Below are 15017 nucleotides of genomic sequence, written 5' to 3'. Positions count from 1 at the left end.
ACCCAGACATCTTTGTCATAGGGCCAAAGAGTGGTTTACAGACATCTTTGTTATAGGGCCAAAGAGTGGTTTACTTTGTTATAGGGCCAAATAGTGGTTTACCAGACATCTTTGTTATAGGGCCAAAGAGTGGTTTACCCAGACATCTTTGTTATAGGGCCAAAGAGTGGTTTACCCAGACATCTTTGTTATAGGGCCAAAGAGTGGTTTACCAAGACATCTTTGTTATAGGGCCAAAGAGTGGTTTACCCAGACATCTTTGTTATAGGGCCAAAGAGTGGTTTACCCAGACATCTTTGTTATAGGGCCAAAGAGTGGTTTACCAAGACATCTTTGTTATAGGGCCAAAGAGTGGTTTACCCAGACATCTTTGTTATAGGGCCAAAGGTGGTTTACCCAGACATCTTTGTTATAGGGCCAAAGAGTGGTTTACCCAGACATCTTTGTTATAGGGCCAAAGAGTGGTTTACCCAGACATCTTTGTTATAGGGCCAAAGAGTGGTTTACCCAGACATCTTTGTTATAGGGCCAAAGAGTGGTTTACCAAGACATCTTTGTTATAGGGCCAAAGAGTGGTTTACCCAGACATCTTTGTTATAGGGCCAAAGAGTGGTTTACCCAGACATCTTTGTTATAGGGCCAAAGAGTGGTTTACCAAGACATCTTTGTTATAGGGCCAAAGAGTGGTTTACCAGACATCTTTGTTATAGGGCCAAAGAGTGGTTTACCCAGACATCTTTGTTATAGGGCCAAAGAGTGGTTTACCCAGACATCTTTGTTATAGGGCCAAAGAGTGGTTTACCCAAGACATCTTTGTTATAGGGCCAAAGAGTGGTTTACCCAGACATCTTTGTTATAGGGCCAAAGAGTGGTTTACCCAGACATCTTTGTTATAGGGCCAAAGAGTGGTTTACCCAGACATCTTTGTTATAGGGCCAAAGAGTGGACATCTTTGTTATAGGGCCAAAGAGTGGTTTACCCAGACATCTTTGTTATAGGGCCAAAGAGTGGTTTACCCAGACATCTTTGTTATAGGGCCAAAGAGTGGTTTACCCAGACATCTTTGTTATAGGGCCAAAGAGTGGTTTACCCAGACATCTTTGTTATAGGGCCAAAGAGTGGTTTACCCAGACATCTTTGTTATAGGGCCAAAGAGTGGTTTACCCAACATCTTTGTTATAGGGCCAAAGAGTGGTTTACCCAGACATCTTTGTTATAGGGCCAAAGAGTGGTTTACCCAGACATCTTTGTTATAGGGCCAAGAGTGGTTTACCCAGACATCTTTGTTATAGGGCCAAAGAGTGGTTTACCCAGACATCTTTGTTATAGGGCCAAAGAGTGGTTTACCCAGACATCTTTGTTATAGGGCCAAAGAGTGGTTTACCCAGACATCTTTGTTATAGGGCCAAAGAGTGGTTTACCCAGACATCTTTGTTATAGGGCCAAAGAGTGGTTTACCCAGACATCTTTGTTATAGGGCCAAAGAGTGGTTTACCCAGACATCTTTGTTATAGGGCCAAAGAGTGGTTTACCCAGACATCTTTGTTATAGGGCCAAAGAGTGGTTTACCCAGACATCTTTGTTATAGGGCCAAGAGTGGTTTACCCAGACATCTTTGTTATAGGGCCAAAGAGTGGTTTACCCAGACATCTTTGTTATAGGGCCAAGAGTGGTTTACCCAGACATCTTTGTTATAGGGCCAAAGTGGTTTACCCAGACATCTTTGTTATAGTGGTTTACCCAGACATCTTTGTTATAGGGCCAAAGAGTGGTTTACCCAGACATCTTTGTTATAGGGCCAAAGAGTGGTTTACCCAGACATCTTTGTTATAGGGCCAAAGAGTGGTTTACCCAGACATCTTTGTTATAGGGCCAAAGAGTGGTTTACCCAGACATCTTTGTTATAGGGCCAAAGAGTGGAGTGGTTTACCCAGACATCTTTGTTATAGGGCCAAAGAGTGGTTTACCCAGACATCTTTGTTATAGGGCCAAAGAGTGGTTTACCCAGACATCTTTGTTATAGGGCCAAAGAGTGGTTTACCCAGACATCTTTGTTATAGGGCCAAAGAGTGGTTTACCCAGACATCTTTGTTATAGGGCCAAAGAGTGGTTTACCCAGACATCTTTGTTATAGGGCCAAAGAGTGGTTTACCCAGACATCTTTGTTATAGGGCCAAAGAGTGGTTTACCCAGACATCTTTGTTATCTTTTACCCAGACATCTTTGTTATAGGGCCAAAGAGTGGTTTACCCAGACATCTTTGTTATAGGGCCAAAGAGTGGTTTACCCAGACATCTTTTATAGGGCCAAAGTGGTTTACCCAGACATCTTTGTTATAGGGCCAAAGAGTGGTTTACCCAGACATCTTTGTTATAGGGCCAAAGAGTGGTTTACCCAGACATCTTTGTTATAGGGCCAAAGAGTGGTTTACCCAGACATCTTTGTTATAGGGCCAAAGAGTGGTTTACCCAGACATCTTTGTTATAGGGCCAAAGAGTGGTTTACCCAGACATCTTTGTTATAGGGCCAAAGAGTGGTTTACCCAGACATCTTTGTTATAGGGCCAAAGAGTGGTTTACCCAGACATCTTTGTTATAGGGCCAAAGAGTGGTTTACCCAGACATCTTTGTTATAGGGCCAAAGAGTGGTTTACCCAGACATCTTTGTTATAGGGCCAAATCTTTGAGTGGTTTACCCAGACATCTTTGTTATAGGGCCAAAGAGTGGTTTACCCAGACATCTTTGTTATAGGGCCAAAGAGTGGTTTACCCAAGACATCTTTGTTATAGGGCCAAAGGTGGTTTACCCAGACATCTTTGTTATAGGGCCAAAGAGTGGTTTACCCAGACATCTTTGTTATAGGGCCAAAGAGTGGTTTACCCAGACATCTTTGTTATAGGGCCAAAGAGTGGTTTACCCAGACATCTTTGTTATAGGGCCAAAGAGTGGTTTACCCAGACATCTTTGTTATAGGGCCAAAGAGTGGTTTACCCAGACATCTTTGTTATAGGGCCAAAGAGTGGTTTACCCAGACATCTTTGTCATAGGGCCAAAGAGTGGTTTACCCAGACATCTTTGTTATAGGGCCAAAGAGTGGTTTACCCAGACATCTTTGTTATAGGGCCAAAGAGTGGTTTACCCAGACATCTTTGTCATAGGGCCAAAGAGTGGTTTACACAGACATCTTTGTTATAGGGCCAAAGAGTGGTTTACCCAGACATCTTTGTTATAGGGCCAAAGAGTGGTTTACCCAGACATCTTTGTTATAGGGCCAAAGAGTGGTTTACCCAGACATCTTTGTTATAGGGCCAAAGAGTGGTTTACCCAGACATCTTTGTTATAGGGCCAAAGAGTGATTTACCCAGACATCTTTGTTATAGGGCCAAAGAGTGGTTTACCCAGGCATCTTTGTTATATGGCCAAAGAGTGGTGTACCCAGACATCTTTGTCATAGGGCCAAAGAGTGGTTTACCCAGACATCTTTGTTATAGGGCCAAAGAGTGGTTTACCCAGACATCTTTGTCATAGGGCCAAAGAGTGGTTTACCCAGACATCTTTGTTATAGGGCCAAAGAGTGGTTTACCCAGACATCTTTGTTATAGGGCCAAAGAGTGGTTTACCCAGACATCTTTGTTATAGGGCCAAAGAGTGGTTTACCCAGACATCTTTGTTATAGGGCCAAAGAGTGGTTTACCCAGACATCTTTGTTATAGGGCCAAAGAGTGGTTTACCCAGACATCTTTGTTATAGGGCCAAAGAGTGGTTTACCCAGACATCTTTGTTATAGGGCCAAAGAGTGGTTTACCCAGACATCTTTGTTATAGGGCCAAGAGTGGTTTACCCAGACATCTTTGTTATAGGGCCAAAGAGTGGTTTACCAAGACATCTTTGTTATAGGGCCAAAGAGTGGTTTACCCAGACATCTTTGTTATAGGGCCAAAGAGTGGTTTACCCAGACATCTTTGTTATAGGGCCAAAGAGTGGTTTACCCAGACATCTTTGTTATAGGGCCAAAGAGTGGTTTACCCAGACATCTTTGTCATAGGGCCAAAGAGTGGTTTACCCAGACATCTTTGTTATAGGGCCAAAGAGTGGTTTACCCAGACATCTTTGTTATAGGGCCAAAGAGTGGTTTACCCAGACATCTTTGTTATATGGCCAAAGAGTGGTTTACCCAGACATCTTTGTCATAGGGCCAAAGAGTGGTTTACCCAGACATCTTTGTTATAGGGCCAAAGAGTGGTTTACCCAGACATCTTTGTTATAGGGCCAAAGAGTGGTTTACCCAGACATCTTTGTGGGCCAAAGAGTTTTACCCAGACATCTTTGTTATAGGGCCAAAGAGTGGTTTACCCAGACATCTTTGTTATAGGGCCAAAGAGTGGTTTACATCTTTGTTATAGGGCAAAGAGTGGTTTACCCAGACATCTTTGTTATAGGGCCAAAGAGTGGTTTACCCAGACATCTTTGTTATAGGGCCAAAGAGTGGTTTACCCAGACATCTTTGTTATAGGGCCAAAGAGTGGTTTACCCAGACATCTTTGTTATAGGGCCAAAGAGTGGTTTACCCAGACATCTTTGTTATAGGGCCAAAGAGTGGTTTACCAAGACATCTTTGTTATAGGGCCAAAGAGTGGTTTACCCAGACATTTTTGTTTTGGATAGCTCTTCCTGTTGTTGTTTGTTTAGTGTTGGATTGGATTATTCAATGATATTGAGCTGATTTCTAATGTGCTGTTCGTTCTTTTTCCGTAGTGCATTTCTGTATTATTTTAGTGATTCACCATAAGGAAGGTGTTGGCTCAGGTTTTCTGGGTCTCTATGTTTTTGGTTGGATATGTTTCTCAATTTCTTTCTTAGGTTTTTGCATTCTTCATCAAATCATTTGTCATTGTTTGTACATTTTCTTTGGTTTTCTGTTTGACATTTTTAGATTTGATAGGGAAGCTGAGAGGTCAAACATACTGTTTCGGGTTTCTACTGCCAAGTCAATTCAATTCAATTTCAATTCAAGGGCTTTATTGGCATGGGAAACATGTGTTAACATTGCCAAAGCAAGTGAGGTAGACAACATACAAAGTGAATATATAAAGTGAAAAACAACAAAAATGAACAGTAAACATTACACATACAGAAGTTTCAAAACAATAAAGACATTACATATGTCATATTATATATATATATATACAGTGTTTTAACAATGTACAAATGGTTAAAGGACACAAGATAAAATAAATAAGCATAAATATGGGTTGTATTTACAATGGTGTTTGTTCTTCACTGGTTGCCCTTTTCTCGTGGCAACAGGTCACAAATCTTGCTGCTGTGATGGCACACTGTGGAATTTCACCCAGTAGATATGGGAGTTTTTCAAAATTGGATTTGTTTTCGAATTCTTTGTGGATCTGTGTAATCTGAGGGAAATATGTCTCTCTAATATGGTCATACAATGGCAACTCACCTGGACAATACTCTGTGAGGTGAGGTCCGGCCTGCTCCCAATGATCATTTCATTAGAAGGGCAGAGAAGAGCAGAGAGGGAATAATATATCCCTTCATCACTCCTATACACAGCATTTGCATCCATGGAAATGGGCAGAGAGAAATAGAGAGAGAAAGTTTATTCACTTTGTATGTTGTCTACCTCACTTGCTTTGGCAATGTTAACACATGTTTCCCGTGCCAATAAAGCCCTTGAATTGAATTGAATTGAATTGATTGATTGATGAACTCCCATATCTACTGGATGCAATACCACAGTGTGGCATCACAGCAGCAAGATTTGTGACCTGTTGCCACAAGAAAAGGGCAACCAGTGAAGAACAAACAGCATTGTAAATACAACCCATATGTATGTTAATTTATTTTTCCTTTTGTACTTTAACCATTTGCACATCCTTACAACACTGTAAATATACATAAAGACATTTGTAATGTCTTTATTCTTTTGGAACTTTTGTGAGTGTAATGTTTACTGTTAATTTTTATAGTTTATTTCACTTTTGTATATTATCTACTTCACTTGCTTTGGCAATATTAACATGTGTATTGAATTGAATTGAATTGAGAGAGAGAGAGAGAGAGAGAGAGAGAGAGAGAGAGAGAAGAGAGAGAGAGAGAGAGAGAGAGAGAGAGAGAGAATAAATGATCAGTTCTATCTGGCCATGGCCCAGAGGATGGCCTGCCTGCATACACAGTTGGCTGGCTAGTTCGGAGATGATATGATGCAATTGGAGAGAGACCCAGCTAGGGCTGTGCTAATATGCATAAATGCACTTTAGCTGGGACACCCAAATCTTGGGTGTCACTATGGGATAACATGCTATACACACTACAGGCCTGTCCTAAGGGTAGTGTTGCCCTTAAAGCCCTCCTCTCTCCCACTTGCATCCCTTCCCTACAGGCTGTGCTTGGGCTCACGGAGCAGAGGGCCCTTCATTACTGAACAGCATTAGGGGGAACAGGCGGACAGAGGGACAGGGGGACAGGCGGACAGAGGAACAGGGGGACAGGCGGACAGGGGGACAGGCGAACAGAGGGACAGGGGGACAGGGGGACAGGCGGACAGAGGGACAGAGGGACAGGGGGACAGGCGGACAGAGGGACAGAGGGACAGGGGGACAGGCGGACAGAGGGACAGACAGGGACAGGGAGACAGGCGGACAGAGGGACAGGGGGACAGAGGGACAGGTGGACAGGGGGACAGGCGGACAGAGGGACAGGGGACAGGCGGACAGAGGACAGAGGACAGGGGACAGGCGGACAGAGAGACAGGGGACAGAGGGACAGGGGGACAGATGGACAGAGGGACAGAGGGACAGGCGGACAGAGGGACAGGGGGACAGAGGGACAGAGGGACAGGGGACAGACAGGCGGACAGAGGGACAGGGGACAGACAGGGGACAGGGCGGACAGAGGGACAGAGGGACAGGGGGACAGAGAGACAGGACAGGCGGACAGAGGGACAGAGGGACAGGGGACAGGCGGAATGAGGACAAGGGGACAGGGGACAGGCGGACAGAGGGACAGGGGGACAGGCGGATAGGCGGACAGGGGACAGGCGGACAGGCGGATAGGCGGACAGAGGGACAGGGGGACAGGGGACAGGGGGACAGGCGGATAGAGGGACAGGGGGACAGGCGGACAGAGGGACAGGGACACAGGTGGACAGAGGGACAGAGGGACAGGGGGACAGGCGCGAACAGAGGGACAGAGGGACAGGGGGACAGAGGGACAGGGGGATAGGCGGACAGAGGGACAGGCGGACACAGAGACAGGTGGACAGCGGGACAGGCGGACAGAGGGACAGGCAGACAGAGGGACAGGGGGACAGGCGGACAGAGGGACAGGGACACAGGCGGAAAGGGGGACAGGGGGACATGCGGACAGAGAGACAGGCGGACAGAGGGACAGGGGGACAGGCGGACAGGCGAACAGGGGGACAGAGGGACAGGGGAAAACAGGGGGACAGGCGGATAGAGGTTCATCCACCTCTGGCCTGCTCGCCTCCCTACCACTGAGGAAGTACAGTTCCCGCTCAGCCCAGTCAAAACTGTTCGCTGCTCTGGCCCCCCAATGGTGGAACAAACTCCCTCACGACGCCAGGACAGCGGAGTCAATCACCACCTTCCGGAGACACCTGAAACCCCACCTCTTTAAGGAATACCTAGGATAGGATAAAGTAATCCTTCTCACCCCCCTTAAAATACCTAGATGCACTATTGTAAAGTGGCTGTTCCACTGGATGTCATAAGGTGAAAGCACCAATTTGTAAGTCGCTCTGGATAAGAGCGTCTGCTAAATGACTTAAATGTAATGTTAAATGGATAGAGGGACAGGGGAACAGGGGTACAGGCGGACAGAGGGACAGGAAAACAGTGGGACAGGCGGACAGAGGGACAGGGGAACAGGGGGACAGGCGGACATTCCCCACTGATACAGGAGGAGACTGATACCGCAACAACTGCTGTGTGTGTGTGGGGGGGGGGGGGGCATGTGTGTGTGGGGGGGCATGTGTGTGTGTGTGTGCGTGTGTGTGCATGACAGAAAGAGAGACAGGGTCAGGAGTCTGATACATTGATTCATTGATGGTGTCCAGCAGCACTGTCTGGTTGTCTGTCTGTCTGTCCCTGGCTGGTCCATGCCTGGTGTGTGTCTGTGTGTTCATGTTTAGTACTGCATAGGCCTGACATCGTTAAGCCCTAATGAGCCACTCACTCTGTCTGTCAGGGCAGGTCATCCAAAGCATACTGCTGGGAGGAAGGACAGGTCACTTTGGAGAAACCACAGTACACCAGTCCACTGCCAAGCCTCCAGTCTAATTTGTAATCTAATAAATTCCAACAAGCAATCAGTAACAGCCAATGGCTTTTCAATATAACCCTCCTTGCTCTCTCCGACTAGACTGTGATAATTGTCCCGTAATGTGGTCAAGAGGACTGGAGAGGGGGAGAGGGGAACTAGAAGAGGAGAGGGGGAGAGGGGAACTAGAAGAGGAGAGGGGGAGAGGGGAACTAGAAGAGGAGAGGGGGAGAGGGGAACTAGAAGAGCGAGGGGAGAGGGGAACTAGAAGAGGAGAGGGGAGAGGGAACTAGAAGAGGGGAGGGGAGAGGGGAACTAGAAGAGGAGAGGGGGAGAAGGTCAGGCCCATCTCTTTGCAGAAAATAGCCTCCAAATGTGCAAGGCAAGACTCCTATTATTAGGACGTCTAAACTGACATGGAGATGGCTGTGGCCTGTTTACGTTTGCTGGGGATATTTGGAGCGAGGTACCAGAATGAGGGGAGGGAGGGAGGGAGGGAGGGAGGGAGGGAGGGAGGGAGGGAGTAACCAGGATGGTCAAGTGTGAGGCAGATAATTGCAGCTGACAGTCCAGTCTGCCACACAGTTAATTTGAGCCTGAGCCCAGGTCCCTAGTACTTAGCACATTCTGTTCAGGTACATGCCAAACACTTCTCTCCCTCTCTCTCTAACTCTCTTCCACTCTCTCTCTCTCCCTCTCCCACTCTCTCTCTCTCTCTCTTCTCGTTTTCCTCTCCCTCTCTCTCTCTTCTTCTTTCTCTTCTTCTCTCTCTCTCTCTATTCTCTTTTCCTCTCCCTCTCTCTCTCTCTCTCTCTCCCCCTCTCTCTCTCTCTCTTCTTCTTTTACTCTCTCTCTCTCTCCCTCTCTCTCTCTCTCTCTTCTTCTTTTACTCTCTCTCTCTCCCTCTCTCTCTCTCTCTCTCTTCTTCTTTTACTCTCTCTCTCTCTCTCCCTCTCTCGCTCTCTCTCTTCTTCTTTTACTCTCTCTCTCTCTTCTTCTTTTACTCTCTCTCTCTCTTCTTCTTTTACTCTCTCTTTCTCTCTTCTCTTTTTCCTCTCCCTCTCTCTCTCTCTCTCCCTCTCTCTCTCTCTCTTCTTATTTTACTCTCTCTCTCTCTCTTCTTCTTTTACTCTCTCTCTCTCTCTCTTCTCTTTTTCCTCTCCCTCTCTCTCTCTCTCCCTCCCTCTCTCTCTCTCTCTCTCTCTTCTTTTACTCTCTCTCTCCCCCTCTCGCTCTCTCTCTTCTTCTTTTACTCTCTCTCTCTCTCTTCTCTTTTTCCTCTCCCTCTCTCTCTCTCTCTCCCTCTCTCCCTCTCTCTCTCTCTCCTCTTCTTTCACTCTTTCTCTCCCCCTCTCTCTCTCTCTCTTCTTCTTTTACTCTCTCTCTCCCCCTCTCGCTCTCTCTCTTCTTCTTTTACTCTCTCTCTCCCCCTCTCGCTCTCTCTCCTCTTCTTTTACTCTCTCTCCCCCTCTCGCTCTCTCTCCTCTTCTTTTACTCTCCCCCCCTCTCTCTCATCCTACCTGTTTCTCTCAGATTCTCTCTTTCTGTCAGTCATATAATCAGTCATCAGTAAAAATGAATAGAGCTATGAGTGACTCTACTGATGCACTGCACACACTGTGTTCTTATTTTCCTAGGTTTTCACTGGGCGATACTGTACCTGTCAGTGATTGGACGGCCCGCTGCGTCATCCCTAACTCCCTGACAGGTGGGCCATTATATGAAGAGAAGAAAATAATCCCTCTCTTCTGAAGATCACCTTTCAAAAAATGAGAAGTCTCAGTTGCCAGTCTCCCAAGTCCAAGATCTTACCTTCAATCTGCACCGAATAATGAATCTACTCTTAATAATAGTGACTATATTTGAAGCACACACTCTTCAATGTCTATGTCTGGATTTGGCTTTTGTGTGAGTCTCTGAGTGCTTGTGGCTTTCTTAATGCCTTTAGTATTCTCTCTGGTATGCAATCTGGTTTCGCTCAGGTTATGCATGTGTCCCTGCAACCTTAAAGGTCCTCAATGATGTCACCACTGCCCTTGATTTTAAGCAATGTTGTGCAGCTATTATGATTGACTTGGCCAAAGCTTTTGATACAGTAGACCATTCCATTCTTGTGGGTCGGCTAAGGAGTGTTGGTGTCTCTGAGGGGTCTTTGGCCTGGTTTGCTAATTACCTTTCTTAAAGAGCACAGTGTGTAAGCTTTAACAGCCACTGCCTGTCACAATGGGAGAACCCCAAGGCGTGATCCTAGACCCCACGCTCTTCATCAACAACATAGCTCAGACAGTAGGAAGCTCTCTCATCCATTACATGCAGATGATTGTCTTATACTCAGCTAGCCCCCACCGGATTTTGTGTTAAACGCTCTACAACAAGCTTTCTTAGAGTCCAACAAGCTCTTAGTATCCTACATAAACCATGTTTTATCCCCTGTCACCGCAGGAGGCCTTTTGCCTCTTGGTAGGCCGTCATTGTAAATACCATTTTTTTCTAAATTGACTTGCCTAGCTAAATAAAGGTTAAATAAATACATATAAATAATTGAATGGATATTGTGTGTGCGTGCATAAGTGTGTGTATGTATAACAGTCACGTGTGTGTACTAAAGTGTGTGCAAGAGGGTGCAAGTCATTAAGCTTTGGATAGTCCTGAAGTTGTGACCCTGGCTCAGTCTCCACTGTACTACGTGTGTCTGTGTGGAAGGTTGGGAATGCCCAATGGCTCCTGAACCAGCTTACTGTACCATAGATGGCATTAACCCTCCCGGTCCCACATCCCTGCAACCACTTGACATTTTAATAAAAATGTCCCTGAGTGCTCTCACATTAAAGGGCGTGACATTTCATTTGCACTCGAGGCTGATTAAAACCCTTATGGTCTCAAGAATAGAAGGGCCATTTGTGTACCCTGTGTTTATGATTAGGAGGAAAGGAATGAATGTGAGATGTGCCGATGGAGAAAACAATAGAAAGACCTTTTCTGGTTCACTACGAAGCACAGTACAGATATAGTGGTCCCTTTTTAGACCTACACTGTACGTTGAAAAGTATAGGTGCGGAAAACTACATTGAAAAGATAATGGTCATCTCATTAAAAGTCCACCTCACGTTACTTGATTAATATTGAATCACATTCGATCCACAACTTGAAATTCTGAAATCGTATTGTTTGATCTTATTTGTGTTAGTTTTTCTCCACAGGCAGTTCAGAAGAGAAAATCACATTTGGCGTGACGAGTTTGACGTCTCTGCTCAGCGAACATTCCTGGCATGTTGGATTTGTGTCTGTGTCACAGCACCTGAGTGGCACTGGTCTGGCTGGGTGTTGCTTCTGTGCTGTGTGTTAGTCCCAGCTGTGCTGTGTGTTCTGACTCCAGGCCAGGTTTCACCTGTCACCTCTTATTGGGACAGAGTGCTGTACAATGGCCTGCGGCCTGTTGTAGTCACTGTTGTACGGACCAACAAGCTCACACAGTCTCACGTTGAAATTTGACGTTCATCCATGTTTCTCAAACATAAAATGTTGAAGTTGTTCCAAACATCAAATGAACTCAGAGTTGTTAAAGTGATAATCCACCCCAAAAATAAAAATCATGGAACTCCTGTCAATTCTATCAGTGGGTAAAATACAAATTTTCCCCATGGTTTAACTTCAAAGTGATCCGCCTGTGGAAATCAGGAAATCGTGAAGGATCGCACGTCATAGCTATATAATTCTCGTCACTGTAGATAAGGGATTACACACTATCACAATTCATAACGCTTGTAGAGGAATACCTAAGAGGAATACCTATGTAAGAATGCTGATCCTTGACTATAGCTCAGCATTCAACACCATAGTACCCTCCAAGCTCATCATTCAGCTCGGAGCCCTGGGTCTGAACCCCACCCTGTTTAACTGGGTCCTGGACTTCCTGACAGGCTGCCCCCAGGTGGTGAAGGTAGGAAACATCACCTCCACTTCACTGATCCTCAACACTGGCGCACCACAAGGGTGTGTGCTTAGCCCCCTCCTGTACTCTCTGTTCACCCATGACTGCGTGGCCACACACGCCTCCAACTCGATGATCAAGTTTGCAGACGGCACAACAGTAGTAGGCTTGATTACCAACAATGACGAGACAGTCTACAGGGAGGAGGTGGTCATGGACTTCAGGAAACAGCAGAGGGAGCTCCCCCCTATTCACATCGATGGGACCACAGTGGAGAAGGTGGATAGCTTAAAGTTCCTTTCTAGTACACATCACTGACAAACTGAAATGGTCCACCCGCGGTCAGTACAGGTGCATCGAAGCTGGGACTGAGAGACTGAAAAAGGCCATCAGACTGCTAAACAGCAATCACTAGCACATTAGAGGCTGTTGCCAACATACAGTTGAAGTCAAACATTTACATACACTTAGGTTGGAATCATTAAAACTCATTTTTCAACCACTCCACAAATTTCTTGCTACCAAACTATAGTTTTGGCAAGTCGGTTAGGACATCTACTTTGTGCATTTTTCCAACAATTGTTTACAGACAGATTATTTAATTTATAATCCACTGTATCACGATTCCAGTGGGTCAGAAGTTTACATACACTAAGGAGACTCTGCCTTTAAACAGCTTTGAAAATTCAGGAAAATTATGTCATGGCTTTAGAAGCTTCTGGCAGGCTAATTTACATAATTTGAGTCAGTTGGAGGTTTACCTGTGGATGCATTTCAAGGCCTACCTTCGAACTCAGTGCCTCTTTGCTTGATATCATGGGATAAATCCACCAAGACCCCAGAAAAAAAACTGTAGACCTCCACAAGTCTGGTTCATCCTTGGGAGCAATTTTTTTGCGCACCGATTGCCACGCAGACACCAAGCGGGACACCTGGTAAATGTAGTCCCTTATGGTCAATCTTCCAATGATATGCCTACAAATACGTCACAATGCTGCAGAGACCTTGGGGAAACAAGATAAAGTGTCCGTTCATTCCTGTCGCATTCACAGCCATATAAGGCGATCATGGAAAACGTAGCCTCAGAAATCCTGTGCATTTCCTGGTCGGTCATACATCTTGGTTTTGCCCGAAGCATTTGTTCTAAGGGACTCACAGTGAAAATCTTTGCATTTCTGGAAACGTAAGACTGTCTTCTTTCCAAAACTATCAATTCCAAGCATATTCGAGCATCTTTTCGTGACAAAATATTGCGCTTAAAACGGGCACGTCTTTTTATCCAAAAATGAAATACTGCCCCTAGAGTCTGAAAATGCTTATTGGAGAGCTACATGGTTCAGACTTATTGAGTGTGTTGGCAAATGGTTTGAGGTGAAGGATAACAGCATAGAGAAAAACAACTCTGGGAAATAAAATGCAGCCATGTATTAATCTACTGTATTCCAATGGATAGACAATGCGATTGGTTTATACTGCCTGTATACAAACTTGTTCTGCTTGGTCTCTGGGGACCAATAGGAAGTCTGATTTGTCTCTGGGGACCAATAGGAAGTCAGAGAAAAGCTCCACCAGGGATTCCTTCTATGACACATCATTTTTCTATAAAGCCTTGGACATCATTTCTCTCAGGGCCATGTTCCACCACTGGCAGCATCACACGCACACACACACACACACACACACACACACACACACACACACACACACACACACACACACACACACACGCACACACACACACACACACACACACACACACACACACACACACACACACACACACACACACACACACACACACACACACACACACACACACACACACACACACACACACTGATACAACTAGGGGTGATTTACCTATTCTATCCTATAGTTGGAGGGGGGGGGGGTGATGAGATGATGATGAGGTGATCTCTGTCCTATTTGCTCTCCTTCCATCATGGTTAGTGTGTTATGACATGTTTAACTCAATTCCCTGAAATTAGCACAGTGAAATGTATAGCCGTAAAAGAACTATGTATGATATACTTGTATCCTCAAGCAGCCAATGACGAGCAAGCAAACGGTAACATAGTAACCTAATTACAAGTATTTTATATAATATCCAATGACCGCTTAGTTGTTAAAATAGGAGAGGTCCATGGGTTAATCATAGCCTGTGAGCAGTCTCATGTAATTGAAGCATAATATTATAATTAGTTCACTTTTACTCAAACTTACTGTATCTGTGTCAATAAAAAATATAATCCACATGGCCGGCCTAATCACACATGTCAACTTAGAAAGAAAAAAATACATACATAGTCTGTGATATTGACGTTCCAGCAAACTATTATGTGTAAAATTAACCCTGTTGAATTACATCATCACAGCGTATGGGATTTCTCATTGATATTTCAACTTGTGTTGGATCATCGAGAGTCTTTACGGATTGGCTCAATTGTAAAACACACTATTAGTGTTGTCGTCAGGCTGGTATCATCGTTTATACGCCACAGAAAAATAACTGTCAACAGTACTGACAACAGTGATGGAGGTGGTGCTCTAGCAGTCGTAGGTGTGTGTGAAGTGTACTCAGACAACGTGGTGTGTATCATACACAGCCATAATGTTATGGAGATGACAGTATATCATCAACTCCATCACCACTACTCAGTCAAACCATTGATTTCTACAGTGGCAGAAACAAACAACTAGTCTCCCTATGCCTCTCCCACAGCAGCCAGGCTAGCCTAGCCAGAAGGGATGACACGAACGTAGGGAGAGAGGGATAGCGGGAGGG

Source organism: Oncorhynchus nerka, unplaced genomic scaffold, assembly GCF_034236695.1.
Source record: "Oncorhynchus nerka isolate Pitt River unplaced genomic scaffold, Oner_Uvic_2.0 unplaced_scaffold_1920, whole genome shotgun sequence".
NCBI lineage: Eukaryota > Metazoa > Chordata > Actinopteri > Salmoniformes > Salmonidae > Oncorhynchus > Oncorhynchus nerka.
This window is presented reverse-complemented; position numbering follows the sequence as displayed.